Genomic DNA, 18,552 nt, shown 5'->3' on the forward strand with positions numbered 1-18,552 from the left:
GAAGAAGAAGAAGAAGAAGAAGAAGAAGAAGAAGAAGAAGAAGAAGACGACGACGACGAAGAAAGCCTGAACTTTGAGAATAATGTTAAGAGCTACCACGACATATAAATAATAGAAATATAATTTCACTTCCTTTTGGGAGGTTTAATATCTGACTATGGATTAGGAGGAAAGGAATTCAAGTTAAGAAATACATTGGGATCTGGGAGGCAGGAATTGCCAGTCCTGTCTCTGACTCTAATTAACACATTTTACGGCAGTCAAATGGATGGACATAATTTAAACTTTTATTTAGTTGTTGTTGTTCCCACTGCAAGTTTATCAGAGGCTTTATAAAACCCAGAAATTGGGCGCCTGGGTGGCTCAGTTGGTTAAGCGACTGCCTTTGGCTCGGGTCATGATCCTGGGGTCCCTGGATCGAGTCCCTCATCAGGCTCCCTGTTCAGCAGGGAGTCTGCTTCTCCCTCTGACCCTCCCCCCTCTCATGTGCTGTCTCTCTCTCTCTCTCTCTGTCTCATTCTCTCTCTTGCAAATAAATATATAAATAAATCTTAAAAAAAATAAAAATTAAATTAAAACCCAGAAATTGTTATTATGAGAACAGAATAAACTGGAAGACATGAGAGAACTTTCAAGATATAAAAACCTCATTTGCACGGCCCTGGGAGAAACCTCAACCATGTACCCACAGAGTTGCATGCCCTGGTATAATTCACAAATATAAGATGTTTTTTTTGTTGTTGTTGTTGTTGTTGTTGTTGTTGTTGTTTTTGTATTCTTGATCTTGAAGAGGGTGGCTGAATATGCCAAATGTAAAGCAAATGTACACATAACTTTACTCAATTGCCCCATTCAAATATTGCATTTGTTCAACTGTGGAGTAATGCCATTATTCCAATGCAGTATTAGAAACCTGCAAGAACTGTAATTATGTGTCTACATAGTTTCTGTTATAATCTCTATCACTAGTTCTTACATTCTGTAATCCTTTACTACCATGCTTTGGCATAAAAATCATAGTAACTCTCAAATTAATCGTAGACCAAAATTATACATTAAAACATATATTGAAGAAAATAATATGATTTCTCCTTATTGAAACAAATGGTTGACTTACATTTTCTCATTGAATACTCAGAAGAGCTTTGTTTGGTGAAAACTATGACATTTTCCAGTTGAGGAAACAGAAATTTAAAGGGTAAGAAACGAACAGATGACCAGTCAAGTATTGAGTAGCTATGGGTTCACTTTGCTTTAAGACTAGAGAATGGGAGCACCCTGTGTTGACTTCCAAGGAATTTACTGAGGGTCAAGAAGTGTTGTGATGACCTTGTTTACATTACTGATTGGAAATGCATCAAGTTGCATGTGGTTTACAAGAACCACAGCCTAGTGTGAAAGTTGTGTCCCTCGCCCACTCTGCTTTAATGTGAAATACTTGAATATACCACCTAAAAAAAACGGGCAGGCCTACGGAAAAAAGGTAAGAATGATTTGCTGTAAGTCAACAGAGTGGCTCAGAATGACACATGTCTAAAATCCTTCATTAATTTTTTATAACAATTCTGAGCTTGAAGAATCTATAGGGTCATGTGTACCTCATAGCTGAGTTTATTGTTTAAAGATGATGCTACAGGGGGCGTCTGGGTGGCTCAGTCGTTAAAAATGATGCTACGGTCTGAGCATGAATTATCACAGGAATGCATGCACATGTATTAAACAAGGAAAACACAGACCGCTTACCATTCCGTCAGCAAAAGACTCTGGATGTGAAACAGGAGGCTCAAATAGGACAGCGTTTTGAAACTAAATGGTCTATTGATCTGAGGAGAGGGGGCAAAAAATGAGTTGGCTCGAAGCATGCAACAATTGTCAGTTGCTGTGGTAACAGAGATAAACTTTGATCTTGATGGCAGAGAAGAATGTCAAGGAGAAAATAAGCATTTAGTTGCAGTGATTGTTATGTTTTATCAGGCACTGGAGTTTTCTGCCTTCTGGGCAAACAGAGTAGGTAACCTCTTTTGAGGGAAACTGCTCAAGTTGGAGGGACAGATAGAATTGTAAGGGAAGTGCCTAAGTATATGGCCTGGTCTCCTGCCCAGGGCCGGGAGCCCTATGTGTCCTGGGACAGGAATCAGGCTTGGAACACAATTTGTTGACAAAATGACATTGATCATTGTAGATTTAGTAAAGAGGATGGATAACCCATCATTCTTGTGAGATATATGTACATACCAGATTTCAAGTCTTTTGTTCAATTTAAACATTACAGCTTAGCATATTTCAGTATCACTATTATTTATGATAGAAATTAAGTAATTATACTCCCCATATGTTTTTTGTTCTAATTTTGATATTTTTAATATTTCCCCAATTTTTATTATGGTAAAAATACACATAAAATTTGCCATCTCAACCATTTTTAAGTGTCTAGTTCAGTGGTATTATTTATATTTATAATATGCAACCATCCCCACTGTCCATCCTTAGAACACTTTCTATCTTGTAAAACTAAATCTCCATATCCATTAGACACAAACTCCCCATTTGCTACTTCCCCAGCCCCTGGCAACTGCCATTTCTATCTCTATGATTCTGACTATTCTAAGTACCTCATAGAAATGGAACAATACATGGGGCCCCTGGGTGGCTCAGTCGGTTAAGCATCAGACTCTTGATTTTGGCTCAGATCATGATCTCAGGATCGTGAGATCGAGCCCCACATCACACTCTGTGCTCACCGGAGAGTCTGCTTGAGATTCTTTCTCTCTGCCTCTCTCTCTTTCCCTCTTAAAAAAAAACAAAAACAAAAACAAAAAACAACGTGGAATCATAAAGTATTTGTCTTTTTGTGACTTGCTTATTTCACTTAGCATAATGTCCTCCAGGTTCATCCATGTTCATTCCCTTCCTCTTTTTATTTTTTTTTAATTTTTTAAGATTTTATTTATTTATTTGACAGAGAGAGACACAGAGAGAGAAGGAACACAAGCAGGGGGAGTGGGAGGGGGAGAAGCAGGCTTCCCGCTGAGCAGGGAGCCCCATGCGGGGCTCGATCCCAGGATCCTGGGATCATGACCTGAGCCAAAGGCAGACACTTAATGACTGAGCCACTCAGGTGCCCCAGAATTCCCTTCCTCTTTAAGGCTGAATTATATTCCATTGTAGGTACTTACCATATTTTGTTTATCCATTCATCTTTTGATGAACATTTGGGTTGATTTAATGTTTTAGCTATTGTAAATAATGCTGTTATAAACATGAGTGTACAAATATCTCTTTGATATTCTGCTTTCAACTCCTTTGATTATATACCCAGAAGGGGAATTGCTGGATCACATGGTAATTATATTTTTAATTTTTTGAGGAACCACCATACTGTTTTCAGTACAACCGCTGTACCATTTTATATTCCCACCAATAGTACACAGGGATTCCAGCTTCACCACATTCTCACCAACGCTTAGTACTTTCTGGATTTTTTATTAAAAGTAGTCATCCTGGTATGAGGTGGCATCTCATAGTTTTTTGTTTTGTTTTCTAAGGATTTTTTTCATTCATTTATTCGAGAGAGAGAGAGTGCATGAGTAGGCGGAGGGGCAGAGGGAGAGGATCTCAAGCAAACTCTGCACTGAGCTCGGAGCCCCATTCAGGGCTCAATCTCATGAACCTGAGATCATGACCTGAGCTGTAATCAAGAGACAGATGCTTAGCTAACTGAGCCACCCATGCGCCCCTACAGTTTTGATTTGCATTTCCCTAATGATGAGCGATGTTGAGTATCTTATTCTTATTTCGTGCACTTAATGGACATTTCTCTGTCTTATTTGTAGGATATCTATCCAAATCCTTTGCCCATGTTCAAATATCTTTATTGTTACTGAATTTTCTGTATATTCTGGGTATTAATTCTTTGTCAGATATGTAATTTACATTTTTCTCCATTCTGTGGATTACCTTTTTACTTTGTTGATATTTTCTTTGGTGCCTATCTTTTTTTTTTTTTTTAATTTCTATTAAGTGCACAGTTTGTGTTTTTTCTTTACTTGCTGGTGCCTTTGCTCTCATATCCAAGAAATCTTCATCAAATGCAATGTGTTGGAGCTTCTGTCCTATGTTTTCTTGTAAGAGTCTTATAATTTTATGTCTCATATTTAGGGCTTTGACCAATTTTTAGTTAATTTTTGTATAGAGTATTAAGTAAGGGCTGAACTTTTCTTCTTCTTCCTCTTCCTTTTCTTCTTCTATTTTTTTTTTTTTCATGTTGGATATCCAGTTTTACCAGCACCAGTTTTTGAAAAGGCTGTCTTTCCCCACTGAATGATCTTGGTACCCTAGTATCCAAAAATAATTTGACTATATATATGAGAGTTTATCTCTGGGCTCTCTATTCTGTTCATTGGTTTATGTATCTGCCTTTATTCCAGTAGCATATTGTTTTGATTACTGTGGAGCTTTGATGTAAGTTTTGAAACCAAGAAGTGTGAACCCTACAGCTTTGTTCTTTTTTCCCATGCATTTTTTTCTTTTTTCAATTTTTTTTTAATTTAAATTCAATTAACATATAATGTATTCTTATTTTCCCATGTTTTTCAATAGAGAGTTTGCATTAGAAAGGAACCTCAGCCATATGCTTATCCCTACTCCCAGTTATGCAGGTCACAAGGCCCACCTTTCAGTTGGTTAATGTACTCATCCTGGCACAGCTCTGCCCATCGGGATCCCAGGGGCCAAGTTCCTCAGGCAGTCATGGCCCCTAGAGAGAATACATGGCTTCATCCCATGTTTGGTATTAGTGATGACAGATATCATCAAGGAAAGAGGAGAGAAATAAAGCACGCACATAGACTTATTTATTGGCACTGCATAGCTAACATTGACTGTGTGTGTGTTCCCCATCTAAAATGAATGCAACTTTTGCTGTGTCACTTCAGGCCTTCTAGAAAAAGGCGTAATATTAGCAAGTTCATTGAACACACTTACTGAGCCTCCGCCAGAATGTGAGTCAGACACCATAGAAATGTGTCCGTGTCTATATAACCTGATGTGCAAACGTATATGTATGTCCAAGATGCTAACACGGACTGGCTGGCTGCTGCAGAGTTGCTTAATCAGAGTCAGAATGCTCAGACTTCTGTTTTACATACTTTTGACAATTTGGTTCTTATTGCTCTGTTCCTCATTCTTCTGACTAGCAATGGAGCCCCCCCCCCCCCAAGAGGCTTTTTTGTGATGGAAGGTAAGGCCTCTGCTATAAAAATCATCTATTTTTGGAATTTAAGGAGACCCTAAAGGACTTTGGAACTGTAACCAGATAGATTCCTATAGTTTACACTCACTGAGTTAAGCAGGGCAATATGAAAACGAGGACTGTTTTTGTCCAAGATAGATTTTAAGACAAGAAGTTAAAATTTAACAAGAGAGATTTTCACATCATTTCTCATGGATTGGGGAACTGTTTTTGGAATTCCTGGAACTGACCAAATTACTTAAATGAGGGCATGGAAGAAGTTCAGAAATTTGAGAACATGTATTTCCAATTATAACCTAACCGAATGCAAGACTGAGTAGGTTCAGCACCTTCCACCAGACCAAACCCACATTAGCCCCTTCAGTGCCTCAGTTCCCTTCCCTGTAGTTTATGTTTTTTTGTTTTTTTTTCCAGCAAGTCAGTCCCATTGCTCCTATGATTTTTTTCCTAGCTGTGTTAGCCTCTGTGATCTTCCTTTTGAATGTGGGGCTCCACCACATTCACTGGTCTTCAAAGAAGCCATGAGGGGCTCTCCCCTCTCCACCCTTCTGGATTTTCCCTGCCCTGGACACCCCCACCTGCCCACTGGGTTGGTCAGTGCTGCACTTCCCACGTGACATGCTGACATCATATTGTACTGTCATCATTAGGAGTTGACACTTGCGGTACCAGGAATTCCTCTAGGGGAGATAATTTATAGTTTTCTCACTTGGGGCTCATGTGTATCACTGTGTATGATTCACTCCATGCTCCAGGCAATTTTTAATTTTATTAAATGTCTGAATAAATAAAGGAAGTAACTACAACTATAGAAGAATTCATAGGAAAGTTAGGTCTGAGAGAGGAGACAGCTCAGGTTGGATGGGGATTTGTAAGCTAATTCAGGTGCTCTTACATAGATGCGACATTTTCAGGCTTCCAGGAATTCTTGTATTCCAGAGTCCCAATAAATTCATTGATTTCAAAAAGTGGCACTGTTAAGTAATTTGTGCTCTCTTTTTGATGAAGATGGTGCTGTCCTTGTATAATCAGAAGATCACTAAACTCAGCTTAAACTATGGTAGAATCTTCCACATTGTTGACACACCTATGCAAGTAAAATATATTTTTCGTGATAGGAATTGGGTAGTACACAGTTTGGTTGCCCACAACTTTCTTGAGCAAAGAAAATATAAAGATGAATATTAGTTGAGGTTCTCCTGAGAAATTGTGTATATGTTATTATATATAATATATGTTATGTGCTTATATATAAAGAGAGAGAGGAAGAGATTGGGATAATTGGCTCATCCAATTTTGGGGGCTGAGAAGTCCAAAATCTATAAGGCAGGCCAGCAGGTAGGAAACTCAGGCAGCATCTCTGTGTTGTAGTCTGGAGATAGAATTCTTTCTTTTTCAGAAAATCTCAGTCTTTGCTCTTAAGGTTTTCAACTGATTGGATGAAGCCACTCACATCATGGCAGGGAATCTGCTTTACTGATAATCAATGTTAATCACATCCACAAAAAACCTTCACGGCAACCTCTACACAGTGTCTGACCAAAAAACTGGGCACCATAGCCTAGCTGATTGGACAAGTAAAATTAACCATCACTGAAGGTATAAAGGTGATTAGGTACTGGGAATGGTTCCTATTGATTGTCTAATAGAAAATGTTCTTTAGTAGATAATTATATAAGTACAATGAAAACACGTACATGGATTGATATGAGAGTAAACAGATGGGTGGAGATGTCAAGGTAAGATGCCTGAAGTATGTAAGAGTGACCCAGCCAAGTAAGGGATGTGGATAAAGATCTAGGGAATAGGAAAGTATAAAGATTAATGAGATCAGTCCTGCAATCTATAAGGTGACAGATGATCCTTCTAGTCCTAATCATAATATCAGAAATATCTAAATCATTCTTAGCACTAACGATGAAACACAGTTCTAAGCACCTTGTTGTAAGCATTACACTTTTTGATGATCTAAAGGAAATTCTACTAGAATCTTAGAACCAGGGAGGGCAGAGGTGAGATGTGCGCTCAGGTAGTGTGATTCCAGAGGCTTCTCTCAGAGCAGGATTCAAGGTTCCCTACACACTTCAGCCGGTGGACCAGACGTTGGAATCTCCTAATTTTAGGCAGCTGATTCTATAATTCTGTCCAGTTAGATGGCATTGGAGAAAAGGGCTTTCTGTCAATGGGTATGTTCTTATGCACTTAGATTAGTGCCTTTTCACGTGTTTGTAGGACTGAGAGCCACAGCAGTAAGGGGAACAATCACTGATGTGCGTCGCACGCTCACTATGTGTTAAGGGCTGTTGTCCTCTATTCCCCTGTTTGAAGTACTTCATATAATTACAATAGTCTCTAGCACAGAGTAGTACTATCCTAATTTTCCAGAGTAGGAAACTGAGACTCAGAGGGTTTGAGTAAGTTATTCAAGCTTTATGGGACAAGAGCATGGGGAGGCAGAAAGTCAACCCCGGGAAACATGTCCCTTGGGCCTGTCCTGGTGACTTTACTCTAAATTCTTGTCTATTATCTCTCCTAGAACTATATATTCAACAAAATCTGAGAAGCTCCTTTCAGATGAGGGCATAGTTTTCAGCTTGGCTTTGACAGAATTGTGGCCAGGGTCACAGGAAGGGCATCACTTCTGTTGTGTTCAGAATCCTAAGTGAAATGGCCTCCCACCTCACAAAGGATTTTTCTGGGGGTGTTCTGATTTCCACTCGTGTGTTATTAGATTTCACCTGCTACTTTCAAATCTTCTAAACACAGCACTAGCCTGAAAAAAAAAATAGTACTTTTATGAAACAATCTTGACATTGAAAGTGGTCACTGCATGAGGTGTGAGAAATGCATTGATGTTGCTAGGGTCATTCACATCGCGTTCACCTTGAAATCATAGGCGCTAAACTTAGAGCATTTTTTTTTTTACATCCTTATAAAGAAAAATGTGATAGTACCGTGCTTTTCCCAACTCATTCCATTGTCTTTATTAAAAATACTTTGTTTAGAATAGTAGATGATTGGAGAAAAATCACTAAATCATATAAACACGGTTTTCATGAAATCTTCACACACGTAACTTAATTTTAAACTTGAAAAATCACTATATACAATCAGATGTATCTCTAAGAGTAATACCTCACACTGAAGTAGCACTTACTACTTCTTCATGTGCACAGAAACTACTATTCTTCCAGGGTTAACGGATAGCTAAAATCATGAGAAACACTACGTATGTTTGTGTATCTCAACTTCTGTGCGTGTCATGGGGTGTCTGTGTGTGTTGTGCGGTGGGAAAGGGGAATGCTGGGAGAAGATAGCAGAAAACAGGAGAAGAACACACATTTTCCTGAGCTCAGTTGGGACGATGAAAAACACTCTGTTTTTAGCTATTCAGTCCTTAACTCACTGGTGCCTGAAAAGAATCCATAATACCCACCTGCAGCATGGTGGGGGTAGTTAATTTGAGTGCAGGGCTATTATCTTTTTTTAGCCATTTAGCTATCCAAATATTGAAAAGGATTGCAATCCTGCCCCAGAGAACCTTGGAGAGCAGCCCTTGGCTCATTGGTAGTGGGCTCTGGTGATGGCAGCCAATAGCAGGGCTCGGAGGCCTCCACACCTGTTCACTCAAACCTCCTGATTATTTCTGTCCACTGACTCACTGTTACCAGAGCAACCTGACATTTTCATGACAACTTTGGGGCAGGATTATTCACACATTTTGGCAAAACTGAAAATAGGTGATTCACTTGAGCCAAACTGATAAGATAAAAAGCCTCAAGTATCAATAACTGTTTCTGGGTTTGAGGAAATCACTTAAAACATTTATTTCAGATGTGCTGTGCATAAAATGACAGACAATGCATTCCTGTGCGTGGCCATGAAGACTTTCAAAGATAGTCACTATGTGGGTCTATAAATAGTTAAGTTCTTAAGGTATGTGTTAAGTATTTTTTTAAAACAAATTTCCTGCATTATGAGGAGTGAGGATTAATTCTTTGCTTGGAAGAAAAATACTGAGTCAAATGTGCAAGCGTATCCTGGGAAGATTTGACACATGACTGGAGCTGCTTAATATTTAGAAGGGTCATTTTGAAATCTTTAGGGAAACAAGGGGCATTGAAATGAACTAAACAGGGGCACTTGGGACAGCTACCTTTTAGCTTTATCAATTATGGCTGAGACTTCAGTAGCAAGAGAAAGCCACGGGGGCCCCCACAGGTTTGGCCTTGCTTTCTGCCCGCTTCAAGATGTGTATTTAATCCAACCCCCCATTCTGCCCAACTTCCAAAGAGATGTAAACATTAAGACATGTTTGAAAAACAAAACACAAAACCCACAAGAGGCTTAGCAAGGTTCTTGTGACCAGAAACTGGGGTGCCTTTTCAAGAACCTGAAAGCCAACAACCACTAGACAAAGTTTTAAGTACCTTGCGACTAATACAGATTAAAGCCTCTAGAGAAAATTCTTATCCTTGAGAACAGTACATTTGCATAACATTTTTTAAATTTTGTTTTTGTTTTTTTTTTTTGCATAACATTTGTAATTATTGACTCCAAAGATAGATTCCCCCTTGAAATGACATGTAGACGTCTGGAAAAGGGAAATGGCGGCATACAGCGTGCAGCTCACCACCTACGGGCCTCTGCGTGCTCTTTACTCAAGCTCATGGCTCTCAGGGTGAGTGACCACTGGGATTCATTGATGTTACAATAATCTTGTCAGCTCTTTTTAGGAAACTTTTCTGATTTATTGTTCTCAGGCACAGTATTTATGTGTGTGTGAGGGGGAGGTTATTTGGCATCACAGCAGCTTAGATCAGGAAGAATATTATTTTCATTTCTATATAGCTGCATACTGGAGAGTAAGAAAAGTAAATTATTAAACAGTGAATAACCATCTATTCAGCATGTGGTATGTGTAAGGTATTATGCTAAGAGCTATAGCAGATTAACAAAAGCAAGTAGGTTGGGGTGCCCGGGTGGCTCAGTTGGTTAAGCGACTGCCTTCGGCTCAGGTCATGATCCTGGAGTCCCAGGATCGAGTCCCACATTGGGCTCCCTGCTCAGCGGGGAGTCTGCTTCTCCCTCTGACCCTCCTCCCTCTCATTTTCTCTGTTTCTCATTCTCTTGCAAATAAATAAAATCTTAAAAAAAAAAAAGAAAAGAAAAGAAAAAGAAAAGCAAGTAGGGTAGGTGTCTGTCTTGCATCTGGTTACAGGGTGTATGTCTAGTTACAAAGATTAACCCCTGTGTAAGTGAATCCAGCACAAGGCATTGAGCATACATGCATAAAGAGGCTTATAAGAAAAACTGAAGTTCCTGCTAACTGGTAGAACTGGTGAGGTAAGATAGGAACTGTGTCTGGAAAGATGAATAGAGCTTCAGAAAACAGATATGGAAGAATCTGGGCATAAGGAAACTGCCCGTGGAGACAGCTGGAAATAGGTAAGTCACAAATTCACTTAGAGGTGTCTTCAATATCCAGAAAGTGGAGTAAGGGGGTAGGAGGGTAGAAAATACAAAGACATGGGAAGATGTAAAAGCAGGTAAAATAGAATTAGATCTATGACCTATAAAGTGATGCCTTCTCAATTTAAGATTATTACAAAAACGCTAAATCCATGATGTGGTGGCCCTGGAAATGACAGATCTAAGTATGTGAAGATTCGAATAATTAAAATTTACATATTCAAATATTTACATAAATAAAATTTAAATGATCAGATATTTGCATAATTCAAATGCTTAAATAATAATTATTTTAATGCAGTTAATAAATATTATCTATAATGCAGTGCAGTCTGTAAAAGAGTGCCGCAAGATATGTTGGGTCCCGCTGGACCAGACGAAACTGCTTCATATGGCTGTATTCCAATTCTTCCACTTCTACTGAATATTTGCTTGGATACCCATCTTTGTAAAGTCTTTCCCCCACTTTACTGAGATAGAACTCACATATGACATTGTATCAGTTTAAGGTATCAGGCATGACCATTTGGTACATGTATATATCGTGAGGTGATGCCTGGAGCAAGGTTAGTTTGTGAAGTTGCCTCAGGGATGACCGAGGAGGAGTCAGCTAAAAGTGTTCTACTGATGAACAGAACATGAAGAAAACAAGCATTTTCTTTCAAGGATTGAGCAATGTGAATTTCTGTTTGTATTGTGTGTATCTTTCAATGACCAGGGCCAAAATGATTTGTACTTCAGAATCTGTACATTTAGCACATGTTAAGGGCTGGATGTAAACAATGTGTTTGGTGTTAGGCAGCAGGAGAAGTTGTGCAGTCTGCAGACTTGACCTCTGTCCTGGGTCTGCCTGCTCTGTGATTTTTGTATATTACACTGTCATTCTCCAGGGGTTGGGTCAGCAGTCTTCACTTATAAAGGAAGACACATATCTGAGGCCAATAGGAATAGCGACCATAGACATAAATATCATAGTGAGATTCTACCAAATTTGAGAATTCATTACCCCCCCTAAAAAAGTGCAATTGCAAACTAAGCACCCCAGAATTTACACAAAGTCCAACTGATAAGGGCATTTTGCGAGATTTAGTTACAATTATTCTGGCAAAAATTGCTTAAACTTCTAAAACCATGGTGGCATTATTCAAAGTTTCTTTAAAGAAGAGAGGATGCTTTGTCAGAATTCCAACTTAAAAACAACAACAACAACAACAACTCGGTAACTCTAAAGAAACCACAACAATGGATTTCAGGCCTCAGTATAGCTTCAAAAACACTTCCAAGTAGGAAGAACATGTGGATGTACCACTCAAAGAGGAAAGGTCATTTTATCGTTAACAAACTATAGGTATTTCTAAACAAAGTGACTTGACTTAGAATAAAACTACAGGAACAACATTTTATACTTTCCATAAGTCTGTCAACTTTTGCCTTCTACATGAAAATAGAAATTTATGAAAATTAAGAAGTCCAAACTGTTCAGAAAGTAGAAAAAATAAGAAGAAATCATGGTAAAAAAGGTTATTAATGCTGAGAAAGATTGAAGTCTGAGACCTCACATCTGGCTTAACTGAGCTATGGGAAGCCAGATTGCAAAGATATGGAGAGAATTGTTCTATCTGACAGGGAATTTTTGTAGTAAGTGGGTGCACCATAAGAGAAAATGTATAGAATGTGAAAACCAGAATAGTTACTGTCTTGTAACATGACCTTGAATAAGACTATGACATCTCTGAGCATTTCTTTCTTTCTTTTTTTTTTTTTTTAAAGATTTTATTTATTTATTTGACAGAGAGAGAGAGAGAGAGGGAACACAAGCAGGGGGAACAGCAGAGGGAGAGGGAGAAGCAGGCTTCCCGCAGAGCAAGGAGCCCGATGCGGGGCTCGATCCCAGGACCCCGGGATCATGACCTGAGCCGAAGGCAGACGCTTAACGACTGAGCCACCCAGGCACCCCAGCATTGGGCTATGAATAAATGGACATGGGGATATCTACTTGCAGAGTTAGTATTACACATTAGAGGCACAAAATAAAAAGGAAGAATGAAAAGTTCTGTACAAAATGTTTTAATTTTCAAACCAAATTTTGCCTTATTTTATTTATTTTTTAAAGATTATTTACCTGAGAGAGAAAGTGCTCATGGGGGAGGGGCAGAAGGAGAGAGAGAGAATCTCAGGCAGACACTCTGCTGAGAGCAGAGCCTGACACGGGGCTCAATCCCAGGACCCTGGGATCATAACCTGAGCCAAAATCAAGAGTTGGATGCCCAACCAACGGAGCCACACAGGTGTCCCAAAATTTTGCCTTATTTTATACCTACAGAGAGATTTTTGCAAAAGGAGAGCTGGATTTCATCTTTGGATTAAAAAGTTAATATATTTAACTAATTTTCTTCAACTCTAGATTTCTTGTCATCACTTATTGTATACTTTTATTATCTGTGTCTAGACTAAAACCACATTCTATGAACAGATGTTGTGTCGTTTTTTCCCCCTTCTGATTTCCTAATGTCTTTGCAATATGGATGACCATGATGAGCGCTCAGTGGGAGAGCTAACATTGAAGCTAGGAAACTCAGCGCATCACACAGGGATGAATGCAGGTGGCGCAGGGGACGGTTGGCTGCTAGGTACCAACAGACAGCAACCTGGAAGTCACAAACATTTTCGCTGATTGGGTGATGGCTCTGTGATTTGCCCAATGAACTCCTTCAGAGTTTTGTGGGTTTTTTTTTTTTTTTTCCCATTAACCTTCCTTTTAGCTTCCTGCCTATTTTTATTCTCTTTTCAAATTGTTCTCACAAAGGAAGGAGTCAAAAATGTAAGGAAAAACAAAAAACCAAAAAAACCACTGAGAGAACAAATGACTATAAAATGGGAATTTGTACTGAAGACCAAAGAAAATGAAGTTTTATATCGTTTTTAAAGAGAAGAGATGTATCATTTCTAGGTTACATACATAACAATGTAGGGCATTTCTATATTCTATCAGGGCTGGCTATCAATGACAGCAGATGTGATAGGTGGATTCTCCACTCTTTCTTCATAGAACTATGCTATATTCTGTCTCTTATTTAGGATTTTCTCCTCTGGTGGGTCCATGATATCGACCTTCCCTGCCCCCCCCCCACTTCCTCTTTGTTTCCTTTATTGACTCCTTTCTGTCTGCCTGCACTTCAAAAGTAGACACTCTTTAAGGTTATGGCTCATAACTCTCTTTCTTCTCCTTATATACAGTCCTTTGTAGACTAACTCTTTTCCAAAGCTTCAACTATGACCTTTTGGTCGAGGACTCTCAAAGCCAAACTTCTGTTTGTGATTTATTTTCTGAATCCCACCCCTGCATGTTCAACCTTCCATTAAATTTGATTAGACCTTCCACTGTTGCCCATTTCATATTACCCAAAATAAATGTTCCATCTTCTTGGGTCCAGACCTGTTCACGTCCTCTGTCTTTGAGCCATATTTAGCACATCTTTTAATCCTGCATTTTCTGTGGTTTCCTATTGTTTTTGTTGGTCAGGGAGACGGAAAATGTTAGAGATGCTTCCAACTTCCACTTTTCCTTATGTTACATTTCATCTACCATACACACTACTCTCTAGCCCCACAGATAGATGGTGGTTGTTTTGTCATTTTGCTGGGTTGAGAAAATATTCAAATGCTTTCATGTCTTCCTCCCTCCTATAATAATTCTTTCTTCACAGTTAGAAGTAACAACGTATGTATTCTTTCAGTTGCCAAAGATATTGATCCCATGTAAACACGTGAAAATCAATAGATGATACGCACGGGGGGATTGGAGAACTCAGTGTTCTCACATGAAGCAAGCTTCTTTCATTACCTGGCCTCCGCAGAGTTGCTTCTGTGACAGATCACAGTGGCATTTGATGGTGTGTGCACTGGGCTTACCTCAGGTTCAGCCTCTGATTACTCACCCCTGCTCTCCCTAGGTGCATAGCCAGAGTGCTTTAGAATGATGGGGCAGCATTCAGTGGGTCAGGCAGTGGAATCTTGTCCAAATATGATTGCCCTCCTTTCATTTAAGAGGCTCTAGATCTAAAATTAACTCAGGACTGAAAATTTCTGAGGAGCCAATGTTCTATAATGTGTGGGTCTGAGATGTCCACAGGCCCTTCTTTGCCAAGGTTGTGCTCTCTCCAAAATATAACAGTAGACTCTTAGCCAACAGTCCTTCAACTTTCATTTCAGGTGATAAAACCAAAATAAACCCAAAACCTTGACTCCTCTATCACCACGTCTTGTGGATGACATGATAAATAGAATTGTCCTTACATTCTCTGGGCTGGTCTGACAGGCCATGTTGTTCTGTTTTCTTCTGTATTGTTCCTAAGGCTGTAAGAGGGAACTAGCCCATTTCACTCTTTCTTTATTCATTCGTCCTTTGAAATTGCTCCACAACAGTGGCCCCTAGGATCCAATTCTTGGGAGAGGGCAATTGAGGTGGAGAAACACCCCTCTTTTAAGGCCATATCATCTGTTTCCAAAGAGTCTTCAGGAGAGGGGCTTGATTAGCTGTTTTACACTTAGAAACGCTCTTAGCCTCCCTGCTGGGATGAAGGGTCTCTCTTCTTTCCTCCCTGACAGCTCATTGATTTAATGGCTGCTATTCAGAGCTCTTCCACATACTGACCTCTGTGATGGAGCTGATTCATTGGTAAGATGCACTATTAGTGGGGTAAGATAGAAGTTCTCTGAAGTCACACATCCCAGGTTCAGGGAACTACCTGAAGATGCATCTCCTCACACATCCCACAGACTCCCCTGTTGTGATGTTCCTTCTCCTCTCTCCATGCGCTGGTTCATTGTTCAGCATTCCCAGCTGCATGTGAGCAGTTTAAGCAGAAGATTTCAGAGGGGGTCTAGTTGGGAAGGCGAAGGCTATTGAGTTTACGCTGAGCCTCTTGGAAGGCTGTAGAACTGCACAGTGGTCCTGGGCTGTTCAGGGAGTGGTCTGCATCTGGAACCATGGGAGCCCTGGCAGCAAGAAGCGGTGCCCCCGGCTGCCCAGTCCCAGTGCCTGGGGCCAGAAGATGTGTTCTCTCCAAGTGCATGGCTCATTTCCTTCCTTCGAGACTCTGATGGTATGCTTTCTTGGTAGAAGCTGCCCGGCAAACAGTTCCTCAGCACGGAGCACTCTGGCTTTCCACCTGTCATAGCCTAGGAAGTGAAACTAAAAGGTGGCCATGTGGCAATGGGAAAGAAGAACTTGAGGGAGCTGAATTCAAACATTGACATCCCACTCTCTATCCCTCTACTTCACTCTACTCTATTTTACATTTTTCTTTATCTTTCTCATAGATTCTGTTGCCTCTTGGCTTCTGTTCACTGTCCTTTCTCTTCTGTCTTCCAGTTTCTAGATCAGCCACATAGACTCTCTGGAGCACAAATGTGTGGTGCCTACCAGATCATCTCCCCAGGTGGGATTCTCATGTCTGTGTTTGTCTGTGGAGGTCCCTGGTACTGCCAGGATGCTCAGTTGGAGCAAAATGGTCTGACCTCTGTGTAGGGCAACTTCCTATCAAGGAGACAAGAATGTGGCTATGACATTGAGTGCCTTGTTATCCAGGAAGAATTTATATGTATATTATATTTGTATTTCTCACTTTTCATAATTTTAAGAGGCTTAATTACTATATTGACTATGACTATAATATAATAATTTTCTCCTTGCTATAGAATCTTTTAAGCAGAATTGACTTAAAATGACACCCAAATTATCTTATCTTACATCAGTGGACAAAAATCTTTAGAACTAGAAAGGGATAGTCAGTGTGAACATAACCCCTTTTCATTGCAAAAAGGAAGAAACAGCTTCAGAATAATTACCTAAACTTCTCTACCTTCTCCTTTCTTATCACTTAAGTCTGTACCTATATATTTTCAGGTTGGACAGTATCCTACCCTTTCCAGGTTCTTATTTTACTTTCAACTTTGTTGCCAAATCTTTAAAAATAAGTAATATTCTGTAAACAGTGAGTATTATTAGATGTTCCTTGACTGTGGAAATATTTATCAACAAATCCACTGATTTCTATCACTATTTTAACAAGAAATTTGGAGCAACGCTTTCATGTTCATCACCACTAAACTATGCCGAAGAAGAGCATCAAGGGGAGTTTACTCAGTGCCTTTTATGCACCAGACACACACATTCTCTCCTTCAGTCTTTAAACCATCCTTTGCCTTTGGATTATTTGTCTAGATCATATGCATGGAGAAGTAAGAGAAAATAAGTTCTCAGTGCCACAGGTCCCAAAGTGCTAGAAACAGGTTTCAGATGAAAATAATTTTCTAATTGCTAAGTCCATGTCTTTTGACTAATGAGGTGAGACAGGGGAGAAAGCCATTTCTGGAGGAAATAATAGAAAAGAGACTTGGTGAACTCTGAACATATCAACACCGAGAGTATGAATAATAAGCAAGGGAACCTGAAGCATCCTTCATTGATTTATTTATGTATTTGGCAAACATTTTGGACACTGCGTTCCAGTTAATGTGCTAGGTGTTAGGACACACACATGTATGACACTATCCCTTCCTTTGACTGGCACAGAGGAAAGAAAGACAAAAATTTTGTGTAACATAAGGGAGCATGATGAGTGTTAATGGAGGTGTATGTAAGACATAATGTGAATACACATGAGAAAATAATTTATAGAGGAACCTACATATGGAGGTAATACTTAAACAGGACCTTCAGAAGAGGGAAGTGCCTTACATTGGGAGGAAGCAGATGAGAAGGGAAAGAAATTTTAAGCAGAAAAATAGATTTGTTGGTGTGATTCATTGAAGGAAAACAAATAGCGTGACTTCATCAGAGGACGATGATTGTTTTATTGGTTTTATTTTTCTCCTCGTTATGAGTCATGTTTTCTTGCTTCTTTGCATGCCTGGTAATTTTTGCTTAGATGCCAGACATTGTAAATTTTACCTTTTCAAGTGCTATATATTTTTAGATTTCTTTAAATAGTTAAAACTTCATGGTTTGTTCTGGTGCACAGTTAAGTTACTTGCAAACAGTTGGATCCCTTTGAAATTGCTTTTAAACCCTAAGTGGGACAAGAGAAGTCTCTATTCTAGAACTATTTTTTTTTTCCTTGTTACTGAGGCAATAACCTGAGCACTTTACCCAATGCTCCTGTATTATGGGATTTTCCCACTCTGGCTGTGAGAACAGAAACACCTGGCTCAGTGTGAACTCTGAGAGTAAACTCCTCTGCTCCTTCTGATTGCTCTTTCTCCAGCTTCAGCTCAGTGACTGTCTTGCCTGGGGTAATTTTGTCCCATGGCTATGCTGATGGTTCTCAATTGGAAACTTTAGGAAATCCTCTGTGCATCTCTCCATGTGGCTCTCTCCCCTCTGTACTTTGCCCTGTAGTTCAGGCCCCTCACCCTGCTCTGCCCCATGTCAACCCTGTCTCTTCTAATCAGGGAAACTGCCAGACCCTGTCTGGGTCCCCTTACCCTCTCTGCTCTCTGCAAACTCTTGCTGGGCAATACACAGGGTAATGATAGACTCACTTGTTTTTCTTCCCTCATGAATCAATGCCCTGAATTACCTATTATTCAACATACAAAAAGGATTATTTCCTATATTTTTCTTTTTCTTTCTTTCTTTCTTTCTTTCTTTCTTTCTTTCTTTCTTTCTTTCTTTTCTTTTTTCTTTTACTTTTTTTTTTTTTTTTTTTTGTAGTTTCAGGTTGGAGAGTAAGTCTGGGCCCTACTACCCTATCAAAGCCATAAAGAGAAATATCAGTTATTTCCATTTTTGAAAGAAGATTATGTTGGCTGAGGCTCACTTACAG

The sequence above is a fragment of the Mirounga leonina genome, unplaced genomic scaffold (genome assembly GCF_011800145.1).
Source record: "Mirounga leonina isolate KUSES-001 unplaced genomic scaffold, KU_Mleo_1.0 Mir_128, whole genome shotgun sequence".
In the NCBI taxonomy this organism is placed as follows: domain Eukaryota; kingdom Metazoa; phylum Chordata; class Mammalia; order Carnivora; family Phocidae; genus Mirounga; species Mirounga leonina.